The sequence below is a fragment of the Passer montanus genome, unplaced genomic scaffold (genome assembly GCF_014805655.1).
Source record: "Passer montanus isolate IOZ18808 unplaced genomic scaffold, ASM1480565v1 scaffold53, whole genome shotgun sequence".
Classification (NCBI taxonomy): domain Eukaryota; kingdom Metazoa; phylum Chordata; class Aves; order Passeriformes; family Passeridae; genus Passer; species Passer montanus.
In genome coordinates this window covers 554,010-572,162 of record NW_024370263.1, presented here as the reverse complement: position 1 = coordinate 572,162, position 18,153 = coordinate 554,010, and the positions used below count along the sequence as shown (strand labels likewise).

Below are 18,153 nucleotides of genomic sequence, written 5' to 3'. Positions count from 1 at the left end.
AAGGTACAAGAACTCCTAAAACAAACAAATATGGTATAACTTGTGCATAGAGGAAGTTGGTGGTTGGTTTATACCCTGAGGTGAGGGAGTTTCTAGCCTTTACATGAGTGTGTAGCTGGGTATTCTCTTCATGTATGACAGACTTGCACTCAAGCCACTCCCTGCCTCTGGAGTTGGGTGCCAAGGAACAGCAGAGCTCAGCTGCATCACTGCACTGTGCTGGTGTGGTCCTCAGTCCCCAACTTCTGTACAAGGGGTCTGAGCTCCCATAGTGTGTCACTGATATCAGTGTCTGCAGAGGATGCCAAGACTGTTCCAGGCAGTATCACCAAGTGACAGGGTTTACTCTGTTCAGGACGTGTGATCTGAGCTCTGCCCTGCTCCTGTCTCTGAACACGAGAGCAGGACAGAGCTCCATTGGTGCTCCATCAAGGCCACCATGGGGGACCACTGAACCTCTGTCTCGAGTCTTGATAAGCGCTGCTATCTGCCTTCCTCCCTCCTGGTGTTCTCCAGTGGCCAAATCTTCCATCATAGCTGCACATGCAAACAGTGTGTCCTGCCACACAGGGACCTTTGCAGGAGCTGGTGTGAAACAGCCTCCAGCAACTGAAAGCATGAGGGAGAGAGGCCTGGGGAGAAAGGAGAAGGACCTCAAGTGATGGCTTCATCGTCTGGTGCTGATGTAGAAGTCACTAATGTGCAGGACCTGTGCTCACCTCAGGGATGAGGAAGGGGAGAGTGTTTTTTTTAATTACGCATTGCTAATTCTTTCCCAACCAGCCAGCCTGGGATTTCCTTGCATTCTGAGGCAATGCTTTCATCTGTCTCCTGTTTAACAATCTGAACTTGCTTGAGAAGTTGTTTTTCTTTCTTGTGGAAGATTGCATTGGAGCCGGAGCGTTGTTTACCTAAGATCTATAATAAAAATTCTTTATCCTTATTTTGCTTCCTCTCCAGCTCGAAAAGGGGTGGCATGGAAAGTAGCACGTATTCCGTAGGGAAGATCTTTCGGGTTCAGCCTATTCAGTAACCACAGTTATTACCAGACTGCTCTCACTTCAAGCAGTTGGTCAGTCTCCCTGGACTTCTATGGTCTGTGGTTCTGGTTTGCTGCAAGCTCTCCCAGCAGTCCCAGGTAAACTGAAGCAGAGTCTGTTCCCAAATGAGTCTGTTCCCAAATGGCAGCTAGGGATTGATCATTACCTGGCATGTCTCCTCTGTAAAGTGACTTCTACTGAGCCTTTTGATGAAGAAATGTTCTGTCCAAGCCACTAACTGGGTTGTGGTGTTTTAAGACCATGATGTAGCTGTAAGAGGTCCATGCTACCTAGTAAACTGGAAACATACCTAGCTGCTAACAAGCAACATAACAATGTCAATTCTAAAACTTGAGAATTATCCTCTCTGTTAGGTTGTCAAATCAGTAGCTCAAGGAATGGTCTAGATCCAGGTCCATTGGCAGACTGCAGCTGATGTGTATGGGTCTGATGTCTGGCTTTTTTTAAGAAATGCCATGAATATTTCTTATGTGCTGTTGTCTTTTCCATTTTTTTTAATTATATCAATAGTCTTTTTTCTTCTGATACTTTAATTTTTAAACAATGCATATGGTCTGATAGATTGAAACAAAAGACATATGCAGAGCCAGAGGCAAGTTTTTCTAAATGCAGCTTTAGATTTGCAGGCATGAGTAATTAGTAAAATAAAATTTATAATTTTAGTTAGTTTATTTATAAGTTGTGGGAAATGAGCATTTTTTTAGCATGGAATTGGGGAGACTTCCTATGCCACACTGAGCTCCAGCATAGCATGTAATTTCATCATATGTGCAACCCACTAATCCCTGCATGGGCATTCTTAGAATCAAAATGCTCTTAATTTAGTAGAATGAGATAAATGAAATTAAAGTTCCTTTTAACACGGAATGAGGGTGTCTATACAGAGATACAATGTGGTTTAGCTAATTCACTTTAAATTCACAACTTTAGTTAATCTGAATTAAGTTTCCCAAGTCCTGCGTGTAAAGACATCTTTATTTAGAAAAAGCTGCTGTTGTGGAAAGAGCAATGGGCTCAGCCCTGTCCCGAGGCATTCTGGCATGCAGCTCGCTTGTTCCGAGACAGAGACTTTCTGGGCATTAGCAAATTGTCTACCACATCCTTTTCTTCTCCTCTCAGAACGCCTCTGTGCCACCTCCTAAAATTGTGGTTTCTGAGCCATTACTCTGAGTAACTTGCTCTGGTTGTATTTGCTGTGCAGCTGAGGAAACAATATTTCAGCAACTTGTACCATTTTGGAGCAGGGAAAGTTCAACTTGTCCCGGAACCAGCCATGAGCACACCCTTTGATCTGAAGGGCCTGTCCAGTGGATGTTCCCTGCCCAGGCCAGGTACAGAGCAGGGAGCAGGATGGAGGACTCTTGTGCATAGCAAAGGCTTGTGCTATAAATCCAGACTTGTGTTGCATATAATTTGGAAGCCAAACCATGAGAACAACTGTCTTTTAGGGTCAGAACTTAGCTGAGAGGCTTGCTCCTGAAAATATTTGCTTTTCTGCTTTGAGATGATCTTGAGGTCATGTTACATTTTTCTTATGAAAAGAGAAACTGGTCACATGGGGCAAATACAACCACTTAGGACAAATGCCTAAATGAAACTTACTGTTTGCCACATGCAAGGAGTACTGGACCATGTAACTCTCACTGCAAGTTTCACCCAGTTCATTTTCTGCAAAGTTTGTTTTCCAACCCTTGCCCTAATGGGAAATTGTTTGTAGAATAGTTGCATTGCCTCGTGAGCTGCTGGTTTTGGTAAGAGATCAGCTGGAGGGGGATCACTTGGATTTCTATACATTTTTTCAATTGGAATTTCTAGTATGTTGATCATAGATGTTATGAATAATGGGTAAGAGATAACAGAGTAGAAATTATTTTATAGCAATCCATCTTTGAGTTGGGGTACATAGATGGACACAGTGAGGAGGAGAAGGTGGTTTTCCATGGCCCAGCTGACTAATTCAAGTTCCTTCCACCTGGAGAAGTTCTGCCTGACTCCAGAAGTCCTAAAAGCATCATGCACTGTGCGTGTGTACTATAAATAAACTTTTAAAAACATAATTTAAAAACACCTTTGGCAAAGCACATGTTTAACTGAAACCTGTCTGGTCAAGGTTGACTCAGTGGTGTAGGAAGAAGATGGGGAAAGAGCAAGTGGGAGCACAGAAATGAAACCTGCTGTCAGAGAAAAGCCACTTGTTTGTCATTTTCAGGCTGTCCAAGCTCTTGGCATGTGAGCTGTGGGAGATCCCTAGCGACTTTCTGGATATTTGCCCTTGGCATGTGTGTTAGTGAGTGATCTGAGATTTCATTAACAAAGCTGCATCAACAAGGTTAGTTAACCTGTTAGAAAAAGATCAGATGGCTGGGAATCATAGCTGATTCTCCAGTTCTAAGAATCCAAACAGCTCTGGCCGAAGGTCTCCAATCAATTTGACAAAATAATTTCAAGAAGTCCTCTTAATGAATTTTTATGTGTTCCACCCACAGTTTGGATAGCTGCATCCTTTTATTTTGAATGGACAATTCTTTTGATCTGCACAGAACCAGAGGAGGTTTGGGGAGATGAAACTCTCTGAGGGTAAATTGCTCTGATGTTATCTGTGGAGGTATATAATCTATGTAATCTGCACTACTGCTGTCTCAAAGCAGGTCTGACTTACCTGCTTGTTTTTTAAGCTGGATGAAAACATGATGCATCGTCAAGCAAGAAAAAGAAATCTACACTAAGGCTGCTTTAGATGGGGCATTAAGGGGTTAAAGGCATTGCCCAGTCCCAAGGAAGCCTGTTTCAAGGCAGGCATCCACTGGAATAAGGCTTTGCTGCAGACACAGGCAGATGTGCTTGCAGCAAGGATTGCAGCCTTATCAGTAAAGATAAACATGCAAAGGCTTCCAAACCCCTGTGTCCCTGCCACTTGTTTGGGATCCTTTTCCAGAGACCAAGGGAAAATACAAGATCTTCACCAAGATAGATGCTGCTTCCAAAGGGGGCAGCCAGCAGGCTTTGCAGACAGAGACCATGTATTACTCTGTGGTTTGGAACAGGTACAGGAGATATTAGTTTACCTGATTCAAAATAGTACTTGAGACCTGGCAGTATCATGTGGGGTTGGCCCTTTCCCCTCTCTCATCAGTCTTTTGCTGAGTGTCCAAGTGCTGGACAACGCTGGGTTTTGTTGCCCTCACTGAGTTACTTACCATAGCTGATTTCTGCTGCCAAGCAACCTCCAGGCCCTCCTACCCATTTGTTTGCCATTTCCCACAAATACTTTGAATGTGACTTTATTTTAATCCTGATGCTGAGAGGAGGGGAATGGAGATAGTGTTTCTGATAAAAATGCACAGGATCAGCTACAGAATTTTTGGGCACAGAACAGGCCACTTGAGTTGCCTGAAAAAACAGTCACTATGGTAATATTAGGTGTAATTAAGGTGTAGCCTTGAAAATAATACACTTTACTTATTTCTCTCTCCTCCTGTTCTGTCACAGAACACAGCAAAGCAGGAGATGCAGAAATCAAGCACCTGGCTTCTTAAGGTCAAATTCCAAAGGTCTGCATTGAAAAATGCAGAGATTATTCCAGATGGGTGAGAACTGGCACTCTTTTTCTGTCCAGGAAAGTTTGTGCCATTCTGCAGGCTCAGCCTGGGTCCCTTCTGTTTTGCCACTGAGCCTGATTGACACTTACATGTGTGTGGCCTTTTTACACAGTGGTGGACTTAAGTTTGAAAATCCAGACATTTTTGGACTGTGACAACAGTTGGTATGGTGTTTCAATCTGTATTTTATTTTTTAAACATTATATATACTATTTTAAAAGGGAGTGTGGCAACTTATTGCAAAAATCAGAGAGGAGAACAGTTTACAGAAATAATTTAATAGTTGCTCCCAGCTGAGTGAGTCTTTGAGTGTGAAAAAAGAGACTTTTTAAAAAATTCTTTTAAACTTGCAGTGTGATAGATAAAGCTAGTTCTGAGAACGTGAAAATGTGGGCTCCATGTGCTAAAGCTATTTGAAAAGAGGTGTGAGTGAAGGGGCTGAGGTTGGTGTGAACGTCAGACTTCCTGCCTTCTGCACTTTCTGTGTCACAGCTGTAGCACGTTCATAGTGTGGCACTTCTTTTAAAAGGGACTCTGAACTAGCCCAGCCTTTCAGGGAAAGACAAGCTGCAGCCAGAAATTCTGGCCCATCGCAGGATGACAAGAGGAAGAGCTTTGTTACTAGCTTGTGTTTGATCTTAGCTGCTTTTTTTCTGCTCTCAGTAGCATGCTAATGATACCTGTGGGAGGTGAAAAATGGGTGAATTCCTGCTAGGGTGCGTACAGGTTTGCAGTTTACTTCTTGTCCTCTTCTTCCCCTCTGGTAAAAATTTTGGGGGCTGTCCCAGATACATAAAAAGGAACTTTTTCCTAGAATAATTTCTGTCTTATATCTGCTGAGGTGTCTGAATCAGAAAGGCAGTAAGCAGTTGACTCAGTTTGTTTTGTCTCCTCTCCCCCTTTCTTATGTTTGAAATTATGAGTATTTATGGGAAATGACTGGCTTGAAAGTCTAGGACAAGTCTGAGCTGCCCATAAGCCATTCCTTTTCTACAGTTCAGTTTTGCCTTGTTTATCTTAAACTTTAAAGCTGAAATGCCAAGTGCATCCTAAATCCCCTTTTGTTTCAAATGCCAGAGTTGCCAGTTTCACATTTCTCACTCGTGATTCTCTACGTGTTTTGTCCCTCTTGGTATCAGAGGACCCAGCGGGGTGGGCATGCTGCACCCTGGGTCAGAAGAACAGGGAGATGGTGAAACAGAAGAGTGCCAGACCTGCAGGCAAATACAGCCCAGTTTCTGCTGCTGCCCGGGGAGAGGGTCTGCAAGTCTGTGATAAGGGATGGAAGGAGACCGAGAGGGATGGGTGGGCCCCAGAGGCGGTGATCTGGATGCCAACATATCTCGCTCCAGCTTTGCAAGGAGCAGCATGCAAGTGCTTCAGAGGGAGGGCTACTTGTGGTCTGTGGTTTAGGGAGTTGGCACAAATAGTCTCTGAACCCTTTTTTATGGGCCTGCAAAGGAGTGCTCTCTCTGGGGAACTGGAGCCTGTTGTCCTTGCTGTAATCCTTTCTTGCTTAGCAGGTTCGAGGCTGTGCTCAGAGCAAGCAGCCATGGCTGGCTGACAGAAAGGGCAGTTTAGCATCCTGCACGGTTTGTGCTGTGTTAGATCAGAATGGGAATGTTGGTAATTAAACACTTAGGTCTGGGTTTCTGTTCCTGAACTACTCCTGTAAATCAGCAGTTGAGTTCTGTGGCCGGCAACCTTTGACAAAATTTCTGTGCCCAAGAACTGTGTGGGCTAGGCTATTTTTAAACCTCTTTCAATAAGTGCACTGTGTAACATTTTTGTGGACAGAAAATACAGAACAGGGTGTTGACCTTCATTGCTGATCAAACTTCAGTTTCACCCAGATATAACTGATAGCAGGTCTTACCTGGATTTGCTTTCTATCGATGCATGCAGGTGGTCACATGGAGGGGAAGTGAAATACTTCCATAATATATATATCACAAATACCTGGATGGAGTAAGAATAAATAAGAATAAAGTGTGTTGTAGAGGAAAATACATTACAAATCTTTCAACTTCAATGAAAAAACATTCCCATAGTTCAGATATTTCATTCTACATGAAGGCTGATGTTGAACCTAATAAAAATCATCCAGATGGAGAGAGATCACTACCTAGTACTGAAATATCAGCACTCCTCTTGGCACTGTGCTCCTTGTACCTAGCAAAGCACTGGTTACACTGATCTCCCAGCCTGCTTCCATTCCAACTGGGCATTCTATAGGGATGTCCAGAGGGAATCTTAGTGATCCCACAGAGAAACCTGTTTGCTTAAGAGGACATATGTACATCTTTTAACAATCTGGTTGTGTACCTTCTTTGTGGGAGGATCCCTGACCTTATACAGAGAGGGACAAGTGCTAATTAACTTAATTCTGGGAACAGGAGGTGGTATGACCTTTTCCAAAGTGATTCTTTTGGGCTAGAGTTTACAGAGAGGTATTTGCTAGGACTGATGCATGGGTTTGCTATGAAAACATTATTCATACAGAGGTGTAAACTTCCCTGGTGTGGCCAGGGAAGAAATTAACCTCCCAATCTTTCTGGTTAGGGTTCATGGTTCCTTGTCTAAAAATTGTTGGCATGGTGTCCAGATTTATGTTATTTAGTATCAAAACACAGTTACATTTTCTATCATATCTTTTAGCACTGAGCACAGCAAGTAGATCCAAGTTATTATTAGACCATTGTTTTGGACACCACTCACTGGGTTGTGAACACCCCATCTTCTACTGGCAACACGAGGAAATTAATTTCTGGGGAATTTTTTTCTGAACTATCAAGGTGTTATTTATTCTGAGCATCTTCCAAATTTCAATCTCTTTTGCCAGAGAAATGGTAAGGCCTCTTAATGCCATCTCTTTGCTGTGCTCCTTCTGTGCAGCTCAGGGACACAATTACAAGCACTGAGTGTGCCTACACCATCCATTTTTTGTTCTTAATACCAGCACGAAGCAATCAGTCCCAGTTGCTCCAGTGCAGACAAAACCAGAGGCAGCTACAGCAGTGCCTTAGCAGCAAGTGCAGAGAGCAGAGCGTGTGGAGAGGTGCCTGAGGTGGCAGGACAGAGGCGGCTGGTGTGGGGAATGAAATGCAGCCCCAGGCTGCTGTGGAGCCCCTGGCTGGCCACGTGTCAGCCTCACAAAGCCCCTAGGAGCCTGGCTGCACAGCAGCGGGCAGAAAGCTGTCCATGGTGTCTTACAGCAGAGAAAGGTAGCAAGGCAGCTGATAAAACTGAATTTTCCTCAGGCAAAGAAATATCTTTGCTCCCTGTTGCCTTCTGATGTATTTTTAAAAACCCCAACAAGGCAACTCTCCCTCATTCCCCACCACCACCGCCAACAACAAAAAAGCACATGCCTGCTGGACCCTAAGAGAAACAAACCCAGGCACCTCTTTGGAAAACGCCGCCGAGGCCCGCGGCCACCCCGCATTCCTGAGGCGGCCGCGGGCCTCCTCCCGGCGCGCCCGCCCGGCCGGGCCGCAGGCCGCCGCGCTGCCCCGGCGTGCCCGCGCACCGCTCCCCGCCGTGCCCCAGCCGCGGCCTGTGCTGCCCTGCTCAGCGCAGCAGAAGCCTTCGCCATGCGGCATTTTGTGCCACGTTCATTCAAAGGACAGCTCCGTGTCTGAAGGGCTGCCAGCCCCGCGAAGCAAACAACTGCCACATCCTCATCCTACTTCTTGTCACGGCACTGCAGTGGAGCTGGAAGTTTTTCAGCAATGTAACTAGGTAAGGGGTGTTTATTTTGATGAAAATGAAGGTAAAATCCCTATATCCCAGTTGGTTTGACCCCTATTTACAAAGATCTAGAAATGCATGTATGTAGAAGAAATATCTACATGAGTGAAAATGTGCCCTGCTAATATTAAAAGGTGCACGATGGAATTTTGCCTAAGGATAAAATGTCATTTTAATTGAAAGCTGCTGTAACTTGATAGGGCATATCCACAACAGTCTTGAGGATCTACTTTAAAATACAGTTAAAGACAGAGACTACTCCCACCACTCTGTCTCTTAGAGCTACATGTCCTCTTTGATCCATCCATGGTGCTTATGATTCCTAAGAGACATGCATACTGCCAGTAGTCTGAGCTCATTAATATTTATATGATACCTTTCATCTGAGGATGTGTGCTTTGCAATTATTAATTAAAAACCATTTCACAAAACCCTAAAATTTAGCTCCATTTCATAGCTTACAAAATGAAGACCAAGAAAGTTTGTGTGTCCTTTGCATGAGACAAAACGAGATTAGGAATGTGGAAGCTTGTCTGCATGGAATTCTGCTGTGCTGTACTTGTTTATCTTTTGCCAGTAACTTTGGACAAGGCAGCACAGGTTTGCTTTGACAATAAGATGCACCATGATCCTGTATTACCTAGGCAATACTGAGAAGAGCAGTGAAGGGAGCCTTCTCTTTTATTCTGGTTCTTCACACAGTACTTGCTTGCCTTTTAGAAAGCTTCTTTAAAAATACAACCTGGAAATGCTTTGTCAGCCCTGCGGACCACATCCCAAGTGAATATTTACTTGAATATGTTAAACCTTTCCCTTGCACGCTGTACTTTAGTTCCCATGTTAGAGCAGATAGAAGGGATGGTGGGTTATAATCCACACCAGACACGGGCCCTTTCCTCTCAGTCCTCCCTGGTGCTTATGGAATGAAGGAGCTCAGCTCAGTGTGAGACTGATAACGGGAGGAAGGGCTTGCCATGCGATTAGGCCAGTTCACTGTAAACACCTAAGTTGCACAAGTGGCTCAAACTTTGATCTTTTTGTTGTGGAAAAGAAATCTGAGACTCTAATACCTGCCCTCAGTCACAAACAAGGAGGTGGACATTACTCAAGCCCAACTGTGGAAATGTAAATATAGTTAAATGTGATCAAAATGGAAAAAGCACATCTTTATTCCCTGCTCCCCAGTGTATTGCTCACTTTTACTGGGGGCTCCTACTCTGACTTGCCTAGCTGTGTTTGTGAATGCAGGCCCCAGTCTCACACCTGAAACACCCAAATCCAAATGCTCCCGAGTGCTGTCTGGGATAAGGTTTAAGCCACAGGTGTAATTAAGCTTTTAAGTGGTAAGCCTATTTGGTTAGGGGCACACCTAGAGCCTGCAACAAGCTGGGAGAAAAGCGATCAGTTTTTCACACTGACAGGTGGTTCCTGAAATACTGCTGGAAGGGTTAAGAAGAAGCTACAGCGTTTGAGATTCTCCTAGTATTTAGTGCAACAAGTCTCAGAACAAGGTCTCTGTGGATCCATCTGGCTGTCCTAATGAGGTGGGGTTTGATTTTAATTACAAACCTGGTAATGGATTATCAAAATGATGGTTTTGCTGAAGCCTTGGGCACACTCTTCATAGTCCTGTCTTCTTTTTCTCTCACACCCTCCTTCCAAAATCTGCCTTTGCAAACACTGGAGCAAAAGGATAAGTTTTGTAGGAGTGTAGGCTGTTAGCCTGTGGTCTCTTTTACTATTGGCATTTATGCCTCTGATTAGATTTTTAGAGGAAAAATGTCATAGTAGGTTGTCTGGTAAAATGCTGGTGAATATTTTAAGATGCAAATACTCCTAGGCATTCAATGAGCATAAAAATATGAGGGATGTGAGACTACAGCAATTCCTCACCATTCTGATTTTTTTGCACTGTGTCATAGCTTTGCTTTTACAATCATTAGAAGAGTATGAGAGCTTTGCTTTGCATAGCCTTGAGTTCTTGGGCAAGGATTTAAACATGGAACATTAAGACATGTTAGTGAACATGTCCTAATTAGTCTCTTCCTTGGCTACCACATCCTCAAATGCCACAAGCCTTACCTACACTATACCTCTCAAACACCTTCAACAATATAGCATTTTATCCTAGTCTAGACAAAGTCTTAAGGGTTATGTTGTCTAGTCAACTAATCACTCCTTTTAGTGGGAAAACTGCTTTTCCTTTAGGATTGTTTCTCTGTTTTTTCCTCCTTGCTGTGTCTTTTCTCCTCCTTCCCTCTGCATACCTTCCCTGCAGCAACTCCTGTTCCATCTGCTGTAATGGAAGCATTAACTATTTAATTGCTGATTAGGAAAATCTCATCACGTGGGCTTTGCAACAATACTGGAGTGGGAGGCAAGAGGAAGGAGATGTGTGAGTTCCCAGTTCTGTATCACAAGCTGACCTGGGAGGGCATTAGTCATTCTTGACGCCATGAGGGTGTTTAACATCCCTTCAGTCTAAGGGGTACAACATTGAATGGGATTTGGATGTACCTGAGCCCTTGTCATCTCTTGCTGCTGAACTTGCTATTTGACCTCGAGCAAACTAGGCTGGGTCTTTCATCCCTTAAGTGGATAGAGGGCAAGTACTGTAGCTGAGTGCTTTTTGATTCTTAAATGCAGAAAACATATTCATGCAAAGGACTAGTTGCTTGTCTTGTATAGTAAAAAGTACTGTGAGGTTTTGAAATCTTTTCTGTGTGCTTCTGCACCAAGTTGCAGAGGGTGAGATGAGAAGCTGGAGGAGATCTGCAGTTCTCCAAGCAGTGAAAGCCCTTTTAGCTCTGCATTCCCAAGCAGACATATGGGGCTTTTGCCCAACTGACTTATTTCCTTGTGTGATGCAAATTCAGCTGGTGGCCCCCTTCTCTCCCCCTGGCATCTGCTATTCTAAGCATTCGCGTGGGTTATCAGCATTTCAGCTCCTCTTTGCACTTCCAGCACCCAGTTGCCACAGTGGGGTGTAGTCTGTAGTACGATACTTGTGAAAACTCAGCAGGCTCGGAGGGGGCTGAGGGTGATGTGGTAAGAAAAGGTGTGCAGGTGGACTCTGCAACCCACGTAGTCAGTCTCTGCCCTCAGGGCTTTCTGTGGCTCCTAGTAATTGCCAGTTTCTCACTTGGTTTTGCAGGACTCTGAAAGTTGCGTTGGAGATGGGAATCAGCCCTTTTTCATTCTGTTGTGAAAGAAAAAGGACTGAAATATTGGGATAATTGGAGAACTAATGAAATTGCTATTGTAAAAGACAAGAAAATTGTATTCTTAGCAATTAGCAAGGGAAAGCATTTCAGTCAGACTGAAACTATCTTCTCTTTTGTTTGGGGAGTTTATTGTTAGCAGATGTTTAATTTCCATAAGCAATTAATATTTGGAAAGCTTAAAATTATTTGTATATATGTAAAAACCCCTTGTATTTTACTTCAGTGATGGAGTAACCACTCACACAATGTCTCCTCAAAGACACCACAAAGGCCAGAACTGGCCTTCTTGATTCTTTCAAAGAAAACATGGGTGTATGTGTAGGAGAGTGCAGAGGAGAGGGTAACTCTATGTATGGGCACAGAATGGATGTAAAGGGACAAAATACCTTTGAGGAAAGGGACACAATATGCCAAAATACTTCTCTTGCTGTCTACCTCTATCACTAACAACCCCTACTTCCTCTCCCCCAACCCCATGTCAAAAAAAAAAATAATTCCATTTAGAAAACATCCTTGCAGATCACGTGGCAGCTGGCAAAGGCTGCTGCCCCTTCTGCCAGAGGCAGTTTAGGCTCTTGAAACAAAGCAAACTGGGTTGAAATTCTAGGCATTAAAAAACTAAAGCAGCTGCCTCCCTGACATCCTGGGTTGGACTCTGATTTCAGTTTCGCTTCTGCTAGATCTTGGGTAATGTCATTGCTACGTGTAACTGAAATGAGAACTGGGGCTGCTAATCTTGACATTGGGTCACCCAGTAGTAATCCATTTGTTATCTCTGTTACATTTGTGAGAGCACACACACCCACTCCCTTTAGACTGCAGTAATTTATTTGGCCTATTTTATGTCTGATGGTCACTTGAAACTGTACCTCTTGCCTGTCAGCAGCTGTAGTTGTTTTGCTAAGTGACGATCTAAAGTGAGACTTCCTTGTGCAAATGTGTATTTTAGACACTGTCACCAGAAATCCAGTGGCTCTCCTCTCTCCCTACCCCTCTCTCCCTATCCCCTTCAGCTGTTTAGCTTTCAGGACACATGGCTTAAATGAACGTATGCTTGGAGTTTGCAAAATGGCTTGAATGACAGGAGAAATCGGATCACACAATGAGAGTTCAGAACCCAGCCACCAATTGGTACAGCAGGAGTCTGCAGCTCTCTTACGCTCATTATTGTCTCAGCATAACATCCAGCACTGTGTGTTTCTCACGTCCCCTCTGAGAAATGGGCACGCAGTGGAAGGGAGCGGGCGGAGGAATGTCCCCCTCCCTGTCAGCCTCCGCTCTCTGTGGTACCCCCGGGCCTGCGGGGAGCGGGCTGGAGAAGGGCCTGCACACCTTATTGTGCCTTCTTTGCTTACGCTGGAGAATCTCCAGCTTATCCTGCCAGTGCAGTGACTGCATGTGGAGGAGGGGGAGAGCTTGTGTTGCAAGCTCTGAGAAAATTAGTTGTCTCTATTTTATCTTTTGCAGCTGCAGCACTTTTTTTTTCTCCCCTCATCATTCCCCCCTCCCCATGCGAGTGGTATGTCTGAACCATATCCTTCAAAACCAGTTTTCTAAGCAGATTAGATGGGCAGCAGAAACAGCTATGCAATCAGGCAAAAATGTGCACTCAAGCCTTCATTTCACGGAGTGGCCAAAACAGTGTCTACCACCTGCATTTTTTTACTTAATTCTCTCCCTTGCTGTTATTCTACAGTGCTGTTGTCTGTCACTGTTGTAGACTGAAACAAAATGCTCATTCTGATCCTTAATTATATAAAAATTAGGGAGGGGAAGGAAGTTGGGCTCCACACAAGTACTCATTAACATGAAACATAGAGCATGCTCCCGAGCTGGCATGCTTCACCATGCAAAGTGACATTTGCTCCCCGTGAGCGTGGGGAAGGGTAATCTGGGGATTGCCCTCAGGTCCTCTAAGACCAATCCTTCCCTGACCAGCCTGGAAAACCAATGTCTCAGTTTATTGCTCCTTAAATTCAGTATACTCCCCTGGACTGCCACTGCCAGTGGATTTGGTCTCTTGCTACCCCATATATTTCAGTGCTCCCTATCAGCCTTGTTGCATGCTAGGAATCTGACAATAGTGGTCTTCACCTGCTTTGAGATATCATAGGAAGTCTTAAGCACTGGAATTGGTTTCATGTCTGGTCTCTCATAGGACAATGAGCTGAATTTGGGACTAAGCTCTCCAGACAAGTTTGGAAACCTTATGTCTTGTTCAGTGTGGATGGAAAATAGGGATAGGTTAGTGGGCTGAGTGGCAGACCTGAGGAAGAGAGAGTTGAGTAAGCCTTGGCTGTCTTCCAAGAGAGGAAACAGAGCAAAGTGTCCCAGGAGCCAATTGTTGCTCCTCTAGAGGAGAGGCAGGAACCCAGAGCAAGGTGATCAAGCAATGCTTCTTGCTGTGAGTCTGGAGAAGCAACTTTGTGCTTCTGAGGGAAGAGAAGTTGTATGACAAAACTAGAAAAGAGAAATTGGGGGTTGAGGTTAGGGGTGGGGGAATAGAGAAGGAGAGAAAATAACCTTTTATTTTCTATAGAGGGTATGAAGAAGGAAAGAAAGAGAAACTAAACTGAAAACTTTGGTATGCTTTGTAGGGTAAGAAAGAATCTACTATAAACCCAGACAAAGAAAATTTTTTTTGAAATACTGGTAGAAAACTGCTTTAACATGTTGGCATGATGCACTTAATTATCTTCTGCTGATCCCTCAAAAGTAAAAAATTACTTTGAGAAGAATTAAAAATTGCAAACAAGAGAGACTCAATCTTGCTGGCAAAAAGGGGGTGAAAAAGTGGGTGGAAAGCTGGTTGAATGTGTCAACCACAAAAGCGGTGAGATACGGTTGTAGAAAATTCAGGTTTTAAAACACAAGGAAATTGTGCAGAGATATTTCTCACACTGACTCGTAAATAGCATCTTTGGGTGTGCAGCATTGCCAAATTTACCCTTGTTACAGGGGCAGCTTACAGTGAGTTCCCACCATAGCCATACACCATCTGTTTGAATTACTTAGAGGAAAGGTTCGTCTCCTTATTCCCCTTCTATTAGATGTGACAGATTAATGTCTTTGAGGGCAGATCACTGTTAGGCTAAATCTTTCTCTGGTTATGATTCCTTATAACTATAAAACAGTCACAAGGTTATGGGGTTTAAAAAGAGAGGTTTATTGCAGTTTCCAGCACTGAAACTACAGGCTAAGTGTCTCTCCTTTTCTTTTTTTTTCAAGAGCAAATCAAATCCATCCATACAGACACACACTCTGCCTTCTCTCAGATGTACAGACCTGGGGGAAGAACACACAATACAAGAGCTGCATCATAGAGTCTGCAGCAAAACTACTAAAATAGCTTTTTGTGAATGCATACTAATCTTCCCTCTGAGTCCTCTCCACTTGTTTTAAGAACTGTTTGCTGAGCATGAGTTGGTGGCACCCCTAATGTTTGGGGCAGAACTCAGAGCCTTCGGCAGCTCTACCAGCAGTTGTTTCTACCAACTGCTCATAAAAGCTGTGCCCGTGCCTTGGCTTGAAGCTGCAAGGTATTGACTGGTCAGACATCTGTTGCAAAGCCTCTGGTTCAATACTTGTCAGACTCCAAACTAGTCGTTAAACTCAGCTGATGAACTAAATCCTACAGTCCTTAGGTCATGCCAGGAGCTGTGCAGGAGGCAGAAGGGTGCTGATATTGCTATAATTTAAGTTCCCTGCTGAGGAAGTTTCTGCAGGAGTGACATTTGTTCATGGTATTATTTTTAAGCCAGTTTGTAAGAATGCTGCTGTGGTCAGTAGGAGACTGATCTGAATTTTCCTTGGAGTGGCTTTTTCAGGGAACATAGTTTCTTTAAAATGGAAACATTGTTTTTCTCCTAGAAAAGCACAGTGCTAGATTTCTGATCAGCTGTAAAAGTAATAAACTGGCTTTTACCAGAAATGTTACACTGATCTAAGCTGCCTGAATGGGAGTACCTCTTTGTTTTGCTTTTCTCTAACTGATCTAAAAGGCTTCACTTGGGATTGGTTCAAACCATTGCATGGGATTCCAGATCATCCTTGACTGCTCAGAGAGCTGAGGGTACCTATTGACTGAGGTACCTATTCTGCTGGGCTCCAAGGGCCCTGGCCTTGCCATGTGGCAGCACAGGTCTCCCAGGGGCCATGCTGTGCCACAGGAGGCCTCAGAGTGTGCTTTGGGAGCTGCCTTCCATCACGGGACTCTCACCCAGAAGTGGGGCCGGGGTTACCAGGCTGCCAAGCTGCAGTGGCTGGGGCAGTGCAGCACTGTGGGAAGAAGAGCAGCTCAACATTGCACTGACTCAGAACAAAATTTCTCAGGTCAGGTCACCAAACCAAAATGAACTAACTTTGGTTTCAGTAATGTAAAATATTCCATTTCAAATGACACAACATGCACTGGTGTTCACAAATAGGTTTCCTTTTTTTTTTGTTGTTTTTTTTTTTTTTTAAACTTGTGAACTTCCATTCTACATAGTCTCTAATTTCAGTTTTTCTGCCCGAATTGGGATGAGAGCGAATGTTGAAATACTGGAATTTCTTCCTTTCTGGGGAGGAGGCAGCTGGTGAGTAAGACCAACCAGTTTCAGGGTTGGGACAAGTGATTCTGAAGCCCTGCACAGTGGAGCAGAGCAGGCGATGGAGGGGCAGATAGGCCATGGAGGGGAGGGGAACACACGGGCAGAAGGAGGGAAGTAGGAGACAGGAATGAGAAACAGCAATGAGGGCTAGAACAAAAGATAAGGAGGAGAGAGCAGAAGTTTCTTCTTGGCTCCCTGGGCTGTAGAACAGCTCTGTTTCTGTGCTATTACAGTGCTGGTCGTGCCTGGCTCAGCACCCTGTGCTTGGCCAAGGGTCCAGCAGGTGTGTGGGAAGGTGCCACTCCGAGAGCTCCTGTCCCAGAGCACGGGAGGAGCTCCTTGGAGAGGTCAGGGGCTGGGTGAGGTGGAGCTGGGGGTCACAGCAGTGCACGGCCAGGCAGTGCTGCAGGGTTTCACTTCTGCTTGCAGAGCAGTTGAGTCCTTCTGTGCAGATGGAGCAGGGGTGAATGCAGGATCAAAAGCTGAGCACTTCTGAGTTCTCATCCCGGCTCTGAGCAGGGCACTGCAGCCCTTGTGAGTTACAGACCCTCTGCCACTGAGTCTTTTTCTGCAAAGTAGAAAGCACAGGAATACTCTTCTCTGGTGGGAGTAGGAAGAAGCCCTAGTGACTGTTCTTAACACTGCAAAGTATTTATTATTTAGCAAGTTTCTTGACTTTTAAAAATAAACCAAATTGATACACTCCATCCATCAGCAGTGCCCTCGAGGAATGAGTAGCTAATTAGAGAGCAGGACTTGTGAAAAGACAAACCTGGGTTATGCACAGAACAGGTTTCTCCAGTATTTATTGCCTACGTTACTGGCCAAGCTTCCTTGTAAGTAATAGTCAAATAATCGGCCTGGGTCCTTTTGTGAATGGCTTGAGTCTGTGTGGTCCCTCCTTTGTTAGAGCAACTCATGGCTTCTGAAAGCTTCTGCACCCCCTGTTCTAAACAGCAGAGCCTGGTGGCACCAGCTGCTTCTGCCTGGAACAAACATTTGCATGTGACATTAAAAAGAAAAAAAGCTAGTTTCAAAATGTATTTTCTTTTCCTTATCCCCTCATTTTTTAGCCCTAGTTCAAACTCTGGAAATATTTAAAAGATTAATATATTTAGCTTTTGCTACAAGCATCTTTTAAACAAGTAAAGCTTTAAGAGGAAAGAGAAATCTTTCCTTCAGAAATAAGACAGCAGCCAGTGTTTGGAAATATTTTAACAATAGACCATATGGGAGTCCCAAACTATTAAGCTTTATTATTCAGAAGGCGGAAAATGTGGTTTGATATTCAATTGATATACAGCATAAATGAGAGCCGCAGACTCGGCTCCCTTGAGCTGGGATTCAGATGTTCTCTTGAATATAATAACCAATGCTTTGGCCTAGTTCCACAGAATGCATCCAGCCTGCTGATCACAAGCCAAGAAACTGTAGGCTTTTTTCCCCCTTCTCCTCTCTTCTCCAAACTACTTTCCTCTCCTGCCAGCATGAGCTTTTGGCCTGAATATAAATCTCCTGATACTGGATGTGTATAGAAAGTGGGGAGGATGCTAATGGTGCACAGCAGTGGAGCTGTGTGTGTGCATGTGTGTGTTTGTTTTTCTTCTGCTTTCATGGTAAGGTTTTCCCCTTGCAATGTGCTCTCAGGGGCTTACATTGGTCATCCTAGGTGGGAGCTTCTTTGTTCATGTCTCACTGTTTTTTTTGTAGTGCTGTGGGAGCAGGTGAATATCTTTTGGGGTTACTGTGAAGTGGTGCCAGACCACGAGAGTGTGGAATTTATTGGAGGGAGAGACTGGAAGAGGTTTCAGTTTCTTTCAGCTTCCCCCCCCACCCCCCGGTTTGATTTGCATATATTTATATTTGCTCTTACCCCTTTCTATCACATCTTTCTTAACTTTCCTGTGGGGAAAAGAACCCATAAAAG

The 18,153-nt window shown here is 44.2% G+C and overlaps 1 protein-coding gene across 7 annotated transcripts in view; it reads left to right on the top strand.

Moving 5' to 3' along the window:
- The window catches only part of HIC2 (HIC ZBTB transcriptional repressor 2), a 71,241-nt gene that overhangs the window by 20,536 nt on the left and 32,552 nt on the right, over positions 1-18,153 (top strand). For 4 of the 7 annotated variants that reach the window (XM_039724888.1, XM_039724887.1, XM_039724882.1 and 1 more), the window contains exon 1: positions 9,804-9,954. The exons of 2 other annotated variants lie outside the window; for them this stretch is intronic. The gene's annotated coding sequence lies outside the window, so the exon portion shown is untranslated. Of the gene's footprint in view, positions 1-8,307; positions 8,402-9,803; positions 9,955-18,153 lie in introns of those variants that run through there. One more of the 7 variants, XM_039724883.1, reaches the window with a different exon arrangement.